Raw genomic sequence first — 10,515 nt, 5'->3', positions numbered from 1 at the left:
TTTCTGTTTTCTTCTTTTTCATATGAGCAGGAACATGGATAAGAACATTCTTGTTGAAGCTGATCCTGAACCTGAAAGGACTCTGAAGAGGAAGCTAAGGGAAGCTAAAGCACAACTCTCTGGAGAAAATCTGACAGAAATTTTCGAAAAAGAAGGAGACATGGACGAAAATAATAACAATGTAAGGAAGATGCTTGGTGAATTTACTGCACCAAATTCCAATTTACATGGAAGAAGCATCTCAATCCCTGCCATTGGAGCAAACAATTTTGAGCTAAAGCCTCAATTAGTTTCTCTGATGCAACAGAACTGCAAGTTTCATGGACTTCCATCAGAAGATCCTTTTCAGTTCTTAACTGAGTTCTTGCAGATCTGTGATACTGTTAAGACCAATGGGGTTGATTCCGAGGTCTACAGGCTTATGCTTTTCCCGTTTGCTGTAAGAGACAGAGCTAGAATATGGTTGGACTCTCAACCTAAAGATAGCCTGAACTCTTGGGATAAGCTAGTCACGGCTTTCTTAGCCAAGTTCTTTCCTCCTCAAAAGCTTAGCAAGCTTAGAGTGGATGTTCAAACCTTCAAACAGAAAGAAGGTGAATCCCTCTATGAAGCTTGGGAGAGATATAAGCAACTGACCAAAAAGTGTCCTTCTGACATGCTTTCAGAATGGACCATCCTGGATATATTCTATGATGGTCTGTCTGAATTATCAAAGATGTCATTGGACCATTCTGCAGGTGGATCCATTCACCTAAAGAAAACGCATGCAGAAGCTCAAGAACTCATTGACATGGTTGCAAATAACCAGTTCATGTACACTTCTGAAAGGAATCCTGTGAGTAATGGGACGCCTCAGAGGAAGGGAGTTCTTAAAATTGATACTCTGAATGCCATATTGGCTTAGAATAAAATATTGACTCAGCAAGTCAATATGATTTCTTAGAGTCTGAATGGATTGCAAGCTGCATCCAATAGTACTCAAGAGGCATCTTCTGAAGAAGAAGCTTATGATCCTGAGAACCCTGCAATAGCAGAGGTGAATTACATGGGAGAACCCTATGGAAATACCTATAATCCCTCATGGAGAAATCATCCAAATTTCTCATGGAATGATCAACAAAAGCCTCAACAAGGCTTTAATAATGGTGGAAGAAACAGGTTTAGCAATAGCAAGCCTTTTCCTTCATCCACTCAGCAACAGACAGAGAATTCTGAGCAGAATCCATCTAGCTTAGTAAATATAGTCTCTGATCTATCTAAGGCCACTTTAAGTTTCATGAATGAAACAAGGTCCTCCATTAGAAATTTGGAGGCACAAGTGGGCCAGCTGAATAAAAGAGTCACTGAAACCCCTCCTAGTACTCTCCCAAGCAATACAGAAGAGAATCCAAAAAGAGAGTGCAAGGCCATTACCTTGCTTGGTGTGGCCGAACCCAAAGAGGAGGAGGAATACATGAATCCTAGTGAGGAAGACCTCTTGGGACGCTCAGTGACCAATAAGGAGTTTCCCTCTGAGGAACCAAAGGAATCTGAGGCTCATCTAGAGACCATAGAGATTCCATTGAACCTCCTTCAGCCCTTCATGAGCTCTGATGAGTATTCATCCTCTGAAGAGGATGAAGACATTACTGAAGAGCAAGTTGCTAAGTACCTTGGTGCAATCATGAAGCTGAATGCCAAATTATTTGGTAATGAGACTTGGGAAGATGAACCTCCCTTGCTCACCAATGAACTGAATGCATTGGATAGGTAGAAATTACCTCAAAAGAAACAGGATCCTGGTAAATTCCTAATTCCCTGTAACATAGGCACCATGACCTTTGAAAAGGCTCTGTGTGACCTGGGGTCAGGAATAAACTTAATGCCACTCTCTGTAATGGAGAAACTTGGGATATTTGAGGTGCAAGCTGCCAGAATCTCTTTAGAGATGGCAGACAACTCAAGAAAACAGGCTTATGGACAAGTAGAGGACGTGTTAGTAAAGGTTGAAGGCCTTTACATCCCTGCTGATTTCATAATCCTAGACACTGGGAAGGATGCAGATGAATCCATCATCCTTGGAAGGCCCTTCCTAGCCACAGCAAGAGCTGTGATTGATGTAGACAGAGGAGAATTGATCCTTCAACTGAATGAGGACAACCTTGTGTTTAAAACTCAAGGATCTCCTTTTGTAACCATGGAGAGTAAGCATGAAAAGCTTCTCTCACTACAGAGTCAACCAAAGCCCCCATAGTCAAACTCTAAGTTTGGTGTTGGGAGGCCACAACCAAACTCTAAGTTTGGTGTTGAACCCCCACATTCAAATTCTAAGTTTGGTGTTGGAAGGTTCCAACAATGCTCTGAATATCTGTGAGGCTCCATGAGAGCTCACTGTCAAGGTATTGACATTAAAGAAGCGATTGTTGGGAGGCAATCCAATGTTATTTAATTATATCTATTTTATTTTTATTTTATGTTTTTTTAGGTTGATGATCATGTGGAGTCACAAAAACTACTGAAAAATCAAAAACAGAATGAAAAATAGCATTAAAAACAGCTCACCCTGGAGGAAGAACTTACTGGCGTTTAAACGCCAGTAAGAAGCATCAAACTGGCATTTAACACCAGAAAAAGCATCAAGCTGGTGTTAGACGCCAGAAACAAGCACCAGACTGGTGTTTAACGGCAGAACAGAGCATGGAAGTGGCGTTAAACGCCAGAAATAGGCTACATTTGGGCGTTTAACGCCAAAACAACCTGCAAGCTGGAGTTTAACGCCAGACATGCATGCTAAGGGCATTTTACACGCCTAATTAGAGCAGGGATGTTAAGTCCTTGACCCCACAGGATCCCCACCTTTTCTTCACTCTTCCCCATCACCTCTTCACCACTCACATCCATCATCTCTTCCCCATAAACCCCGCCTACCTCCAAAATTCAAACTCTTTTCCCTCCCAAACCCAACCCTAATGGCCGAACTTTAAACCTTCCCCCACTCCTATATAAACCCCTCATTCCTTCTTTATTTTCACACAACACAACCCTCTCTTCTTCCCCTTGGCCGAATACACCTTCTCCCTCCATCTCCTCCATTTTTCTTCTTTTTCTCCTTCTTTCTTTCTTCTTTTGCTCGGGGACGAGCAAACATTTTAAGTTTGGTGTTGTAAAAGCATAGCTTTTTGTTTTTCCATAACCATTAATGGCACCTAAGGCCGGAGAAACCTCTAGAAAGAGGAAAGGGAAGACAAAAGCTTCCACCTCCAAGTCATGGGAGATGGAGAGATTCATCTCAAAGGTTCATAGCTCAGTAGTAGAGCATTTGATTGCAAAACAAGAGATCATGGACCTCAACAAGAGCATGAGAAAATTCCTCACCATGAAATCCCTGAGATGCCTCAAGGGATGCACTTTTCTCCACATAACTATTGGGAGCAACTAAGGGAGGAGCAACAAAGATAAGGACGAGACATAGAGGAACTCAAGAGCACCATTGGTTCTTCAAGAAGAGGAAGACGCCACCCTCACTAAGGTGGACCCGTTCCTTAATCTCCTTGTTCTTATTTTCCTATTTTTTGGTTTTACGCCTCATGTTTATTTATGTTTGTGTCTTATTACATGATCACTAGTGTCTAAGTGTCTATGCCTTAAAGTTATGAATGTCCTATGAATCCATCACCTCTCTTAAATGAAAAATGTTCTAAAAATAAAAGAACAAGAAGTACAGGGTTTCAAATTCATCCTTGAAACTAGTTTAATTATTTTGATGTGGTGACAATACTTTTTGTTTTCTGAATGAATGTTTGAACAGTGCATATGTCTTTTGATATTATGGTTTATGAATGTTAAATATGTTGGCTCTTGAAGAATAAGGAAAAAGGAGAAATGTTATTTGATGATCTGAAAAATCATAAAAATGATTCTTGAAGCAAGAAAAAGCAGTGAAAACAAAAGCTTACAAAAAAAAGAGAGAAAAGAAAAATGGCGAAAAAAAAAGAGAAGGAAAAAGAAAAAGGCAAGAGCAAAAAGCCAATAGCCCTTAAAACCAAAAGGCAAGGGTAAAAAGGATCCAAGGCTTTGAGCATCAGTGGATAGGAGGGCCTAAAGGAATAAAATCCTGGCCTAAGCGGCTAAACCAAGCTGTCCCTAACCATGTGCTTGTGGCGTGAAGGTGTCAAGTGAAAACTTGAGACTGAGCGGTTAAAGTCGAGGTCCAAAGCAAAAGAAGAGTGTGCTTAAGAACCCTGGACACCTCTAATTGGGGACTTTAGCAAAGCTGAGTCACAATCTGAAAAGGTTCACCCAGTTATGTGTCTGTAGCATTTATGTATCTGGTGGTAATACTGGAAAACAAAGTGCTTAGGGCCACGGCCAAGACTCATAAAGTAGCTGTGTTCAAGAATCAACATACTGAACTAGGAGAATCAATAACACTATCTGAATTCTAAGTTCCTATAGATGCCAATCATTCTGAACTTCAAGGGATAAAGTGAGATGCCAAAACTATTCAAGAGGCAAAAAGCTAATAGTCTCGCTCATCTGATTGGAGCTAAGTTTCATTGATATTTTAGAATTTATAGTATATTCTCTTCTTTTTATCCTATTTGATTTTTAGTTGCTTGGGGACAAGCAACAATTTAAGCTTGGTGTTGTGATGAGCGGATAATTTATACGCTTTTTGGCATTGTTTTTACATAGTTTTTAGTATGATTTAGTAGTTTTTAGTATAATTTTGTTAGTTTTTAAATAAAAATCACATTTCTGGACTTTACTATAAGTTTGTGTGTTTTTCTGTGATTTTAGGTATTTTCTGGCTGAAATTGAGGGACTTGAGCAAAAATCAGATTCAGAAGTTGAAGAAGGACTGCAGATGATGTTGGATTCTGACTTTCCTGCACATAAAGTGAATTTTCTGGAGCTACAGAACTCCAAATGGTGCTCTCTCAATTGCATTCGAAAGTAGACATCTAGGGCTTTCCAGAAATATATAATAGTCCATACTTTGCCCGAGTTTAGATGACACAAACTGGCATTCAACGCCAGCTTCCTGCCCTATTCTGGAGTTAAACGCCAGGAACAGGTTGCAAAGTGGAGTTAAACGCCAGAAACAGGTTACAAACTGGCGTTCAACTCCAGAAGAAGCCTCTACACGAGTAAATCTCAATGCTCAGCCCAAGCACACACCAAGTGAGCCCTGGAAGTGGATTTCTGCATCAATTACTCATTTCTGTAAACCCTAGTAACTAGTCTGATATAAATAGGACCTTTTACTTTTGTATTAGACATCTTTGATCAGTTTTATGCTATCTTAGACCTTTATGGGGGCTGTCCATTTGGCCATGCCTGGACCATTATCACTTATGTATTTTCAACGGTAGAGTTTCTACACACCATAGATTAAGGTGTAAAGCTCTACTGTTCCTCATGAATTAATGCAAAGTACTATTGTTTTTCTATTCAATTCAAGCTTATTCCTATTCTAAGATATTCATTCGCACCCAAGAACATGATGAATGTGATGATTATGTGACGCTCATCACCATTCTCACCTATGAACGCGTGCCTAACAACCACTTCCGTTCTACATGAAGATGAGATAGAATGAGTATCTCTTAGGTATCTAATACAGGGGACCGAGTCCGAGATATTAGAATCTTCGTGGTACAAGTTAGAATCCATGGACGGCCATTCCTGAGATCCGAAAAGTCTAAACCTTGTATGTGGTATTCCGAGTAGGATCTGGGAAGGGATGGCTGTGACGAGCTTCAAACTCACGAGTGCTGGGCGTAGTGACAGACGCAAAAGGAGCACTGAATCCTATTCCAGTATGATCGAGAACCGACAGATGATTAGCCATGCCGTGACAGCGCATTGGACCATTTTCACTGAGAGGATGGGATGCAGCCATTGACAACGGTGATGCCCAACATACAGCTTGCCATGGAAAGGAGTATGAAGGATTGGATGAAGACAGCAGAAAAGCAGAGGTTCAGGAGGAACGAAAGCATCTCTATACGCTTATCTGAAATTCTCACCAATGAATTACATAAGTATCTCTATCCTATTTTACGTTTTATTTATTTTTTGATTATTAAAACTCTATAACCATTTGAATCCGCCTGACTGAGATTTACAAGGTGACCATAGCTTGCTTCAGGCCGACAATCTTCGTGGGATCGACCCTTACTCACGTAAGGTTTATTACTTAGACGACCCAGTGCACTTGCTGGTTAGTTGTGCGAAGTTGTGACAATTTCGTGCACCAACAACAATCAAAAGTCATAATATACATTGCACAATTCATACAGTATGCCTAACAAGAGATAAATCGAATACATATGATGGCCAAGTCATATGAATCGAACAAAGTGTTCATTGAGGCATTTTATCGAACATGTGGTATGCAATATGCAAGTTCATCACAATTAAGCTCAAATATGCTCATAACCAGTCCCAAAAATCAAACAACAACACTTTACAAATCAAGGAAACAAGAAGGAAATCAATTAATAAAATCTAAGCAATATAAAAGGAATTTAAACACTTGCAAAGAAAATATTAACATAAAGAGAAAAGGAAAACAAGAACCTTAGATATAAAGGTTGAGAAGATAAGAATGAGGTGGGAAACAATGGCACTTCTTATAGCCATTGTGAAATCACGGCGGTTGGGTTCGCCGGAAAAAGAAACAACACCGGAAGAGGGAGAGCTCACCGGTGGTGTATATAGAAAAGAGAAGGAAAGAAAGAAGGAAAAGAGAGAAGAGAAGGGAAAAAAGGGGAAAAGAGAGAGGTTACCGACGGTGGGCAGGCAGGGGCGGCGGCCAGGACCGGCGGGCTGGGCAGAGAAGAGGGAGAGAGGCAGCTATGAAGAAGAAAAGAAAAGAGAGGGCTGCTTCTCAACAGGGCAAGATGCCTTGTTATTGCCCAGAATGCGTCCTGTGCAGATGCACAGGGGCCTGTGCGGACGCACAGAGACAAAAATTTGGAGAGTGCAAATGCACACAGTGTGCGATCGCTGCGACCAGAGGGGTTGCAAAAGGACGTGCGGATGCACGAAGACGTGCGACCACACAGATTTTTTTTTTTTTAGAAAAGCTTGAGGACAAAGGTTCGTGTGCATACGCACACAGGTCCGTGCGCACACACAAAGGTTGGGAATGGGGTGGGTTGTGCCCACGCACAAGCTGTTCCTTCGTTGCCAATAGAGGGGCTGACGAGTTGCGTGCGGACACACATGTCTGTACGGCCGCATAGGTGGAGCATGAAAGGGAGTGCGTGCGGGCGCACGCGAGTGAGCGCTCACTCAGGGTAGGGAAAATTGGTTGTGCGCACACACAAGCTGTGCTGGCGCTGCCACTAAAGGGCAAAGCAAGGCTCGTGCAGACGCACAGGCCGGTGCGTCCGCACACATGGCGAAAAATTCAGGGTTGTGCGGACGCACAGGTGGGTGCGGACGCATATGTGCCCTGTTTCAGAAAATTCATTTCTTCTCAAAACCAAGGTTCCCACCCTTAGCATATCAACAAACCACACCCAAACCATTCAAATAAGCACAAATTCACAGTCCACAAGCAATACATCTTGGACAACTCAAAATTCATCAAATCAAACCTAAACTAACCATTATATCATAAAAAGGCAAATAATGCACAAGACTATAAACAAGAGATAGAGTTGAAATAATGTCACCATGGTGGGGTGTCTCCCACCAAGCACTTTGGTTTAGAGTCCTAAGTTGGACTTGCATGGCTTCATTGGTCACTTGGGAACTTCACCAACGAGGAAAATCTCCAACTCCTTGGCATTTTTGGGTTGAGTAACATCCTTTGAACTTGATTCCTTGGCAACATCCTCTTCTTTTTGCTCCTTGCCATCCTCTATGACTTGCTCTTCAACTACGTCACAACTGAAAATAGAATACGCTTCAAGAACGGACTTGTTTAACTCCTCCAAGGTGAACTTGACTAACTTGCCATCCGCCTCAAAGGAGTAGACTCCCGAATGTGCATCTAGCTTGAAACGGGCGGTCTTCAAGAATGGCCTTCAAAGGAGTATGGATGATGGCTTGTTTGAGTCAATGGGAGGTGTCTCAAATATGTGAAAATCAACTGGAAAGAGCAATCCTTGAATATTGACTAGGACATTTTTGGCAATCCCAACAACGGACACAATACTCTTATCGGCTAGCACGAACCTCGCTCCGGACCTCTTTAGGGGTGCCAAATTCAATCTTTCATAAACGGGGAGCGGCATAATGCTCGCGCACGCCTCCAGATTACACATGTAATCCACAAATTTAATTCTGCCAATCAAACAAGTGACCAAACATGGGTTGGAATCATTGCATTTTTCAGGAAGTAAGGAAGAGATAGAATCATCTACCGGCCTTGTGTTGAGATTGCCAAGCTTTTCTTTATGAGTGCAAACATCCTTAAGGAACTTGGCATATCTTAGCACTTGTTGAATTGCTTGGAAGAGAAGGATGGTGACTTCAACCTTCTTGAAAAGTTCTACCATAGTGGGGTCAAGCTCTTCTTATTTCTTAGCTTTCTTGGCTAAAGATGGGAATGGAATGGGAAAAGGCTCTTCAAGCAACGGCTTTCTCTTTGGCTCCTTGACCTTAGATGGCTCTTCCTTGCTTTTGTCAACACCTTCATCCTGACCGCTGTTACAGAAGCACCCAAAGATGTATTGGTAAAGATTCTCTTCAAGAAAACCGCGTTTTAAGTATAACTCTACCAACATCAATCCTCGGGGGTCAAATTTAGAAGAGGGATTTGGTTGTCACAAGTTCAACCCCAATAGAATTAACTGAAGTATTCAAACCTCGGGTCGTCTCATAAGGAATGGGCAATCATGTGCTTCGACATTGGTTAGAAATCCGGGGTTGTGAGTTATAAGCATGAAAATAAATGGGAATCTTAACAAACAAGTAATCTTAAAATGCAACAATTAATTCAATCAACTAAACAAAACATAAGCACTTTAAATGAATAAACAACATTTCACTTGATTCTATTGTGACCCAACAAGAAACTACAACTAGAGCAATTGGTTGAGAAAGTTGGTTTTCAAGTATGAATAATAAAGGTAACTCTTAGCTAGGCTCGGGAATTGGGATCACCATCCTTGTCTAACAACTATACCTTGACAATTATAAGGAACCGAGCTCATTAAGTCTACTCTCAAGTCTTAAGTACGTGATATCTACTCCTAGACTTGAAGTACGTCAAACGGCCCTGATCACATCAACCCATAAGTCCCAACCTACCTACTAATTAGATTAGTAGTGGGTTGGCGTCAATGAGTATCAAATTGACCACCTAGGGCTCCCAAATCATCAAATCCATTAGACCCAATGACTCAAGTTTACCTAATTCCCTTGACCTAGGCCAAGAGTGAAAAAGAACTACTCCATGATCAAAGTAAACAATTCATCAAACACTTGGTAAGCACTAACAAAAGACATGTTCAAAGTAGCAATTAAATTGAGTTCTACAAATACCCACTAACAATTATCAACATGCAATCATCCACACAATAAAGCTAAGCATAGAAATCATCAATGTAATATCAACAAGTCAAGATTCACAACATTCATGAAATGGGTATAAAATGAGAATTGACAAGAATTCATAAACTATCACAAGATATAAGCAAAATTGTAACAAGAAATTCAAATTGAACAATTAAGACTAGTAATTAACAAGATTCAAGTCACAAATCAACAAGGGAAGATCAAATTAAAACTAGATCTAGAGAGGAACAAGGGTTTCTCTCTCTAGAATAACCAAAGAACCAAAAACTAACTAAAAATTGTGTCCTAGTGTAAAATGAGTGATCCCCCCTTTCCCCTAGCATCCTTGGGTCTTTTTCCGTGCAAAAGCAGCTTGAAATTGGGCCTAATGAGCCTCAGAAATCGCTAGGCACGATTTCCTTTAATGAGGTCACGTGCAGCCTTCCACGCGTGCGCGCCATGCGTGCGTTCGCACCAGTTGCTCTTGCGATCTACGAGTGCACGCCACGTGCGTGTGCGCGTCGATAAGATTCTCCTGATTCGCGCGAATGCGTCCATCCTCGCGCGCCGCTTCCAGCCAATCCCATCCCCGTGTGCGCGTGGAGTGCGCGAGCGCCCCGATGCTGCTTTTCCAAAGATCTCAATTCTTCATGTTCCTCCCTTTTGTACATGCTTTCTCCCTCTCTTCTAAGTCATTCCTACCCTATAATTCCTGAAATTACTCAACAAATACATCACGGCATCGAATGGCAATAGAAGTGGATTAAAATATGGCAATTTAAAGGCAAAATAAGCATGTTTTACATCATAGAGCAATATTGGGAAGTGAACACAAAACCATGCATTTCTTGCGAATAAGTGTGAGAAATGTTGATAAAATCCCCCAAAATAAGCACAAGATAAACCACAAAATCGGGGTTTATCAAATCTCCCCACACTTAAACCAAGCATGTCCTCATGCTTAAAATAAAAAGAAAAGACCAAGGATCATGGTGAGAAAGGGTTTATGAAATGCAAACT

The 10,515-nt window shown here is 41.3% G+C and overlaps 1 non-coding gene across 1 annotated transcript; it reads right to left on the bottom strand.

The window, feature by feature from the left end:
- Positions 1–553: 553 nt before the first annotated feature.
- On the bottom strand, positions 554–661 carry LOC148564967 (small nucleolar RNA R71). The gene has a single exon (XR_015884071.1). It is a non-coding gene; the product is annotated as a small nucleolar RNA R71 (small nucleolar RNA).
- Between the last annotated feature and the right edge of the window lie 9,854 nt (positions 662–10,515).

This window comes from Arachis ipaensis, chromosome B5, assembly GCF_059453495.1.
Source record: "Arachis ipaensis isolate K30076 ecotype BB chromosome B5, ASM5945349v1, whole genome shotgun sequence".
Classification (NCBI taxonomy): Eukaryota; Viridiplantae; Streptophyta; class Magnoliopsida; order Fabales; family Fabaceae; genus Arachis; species Arachis ipaensis.
This window is presented reverse-complemented; position numbering and strand designations above follow the sequence as displayed.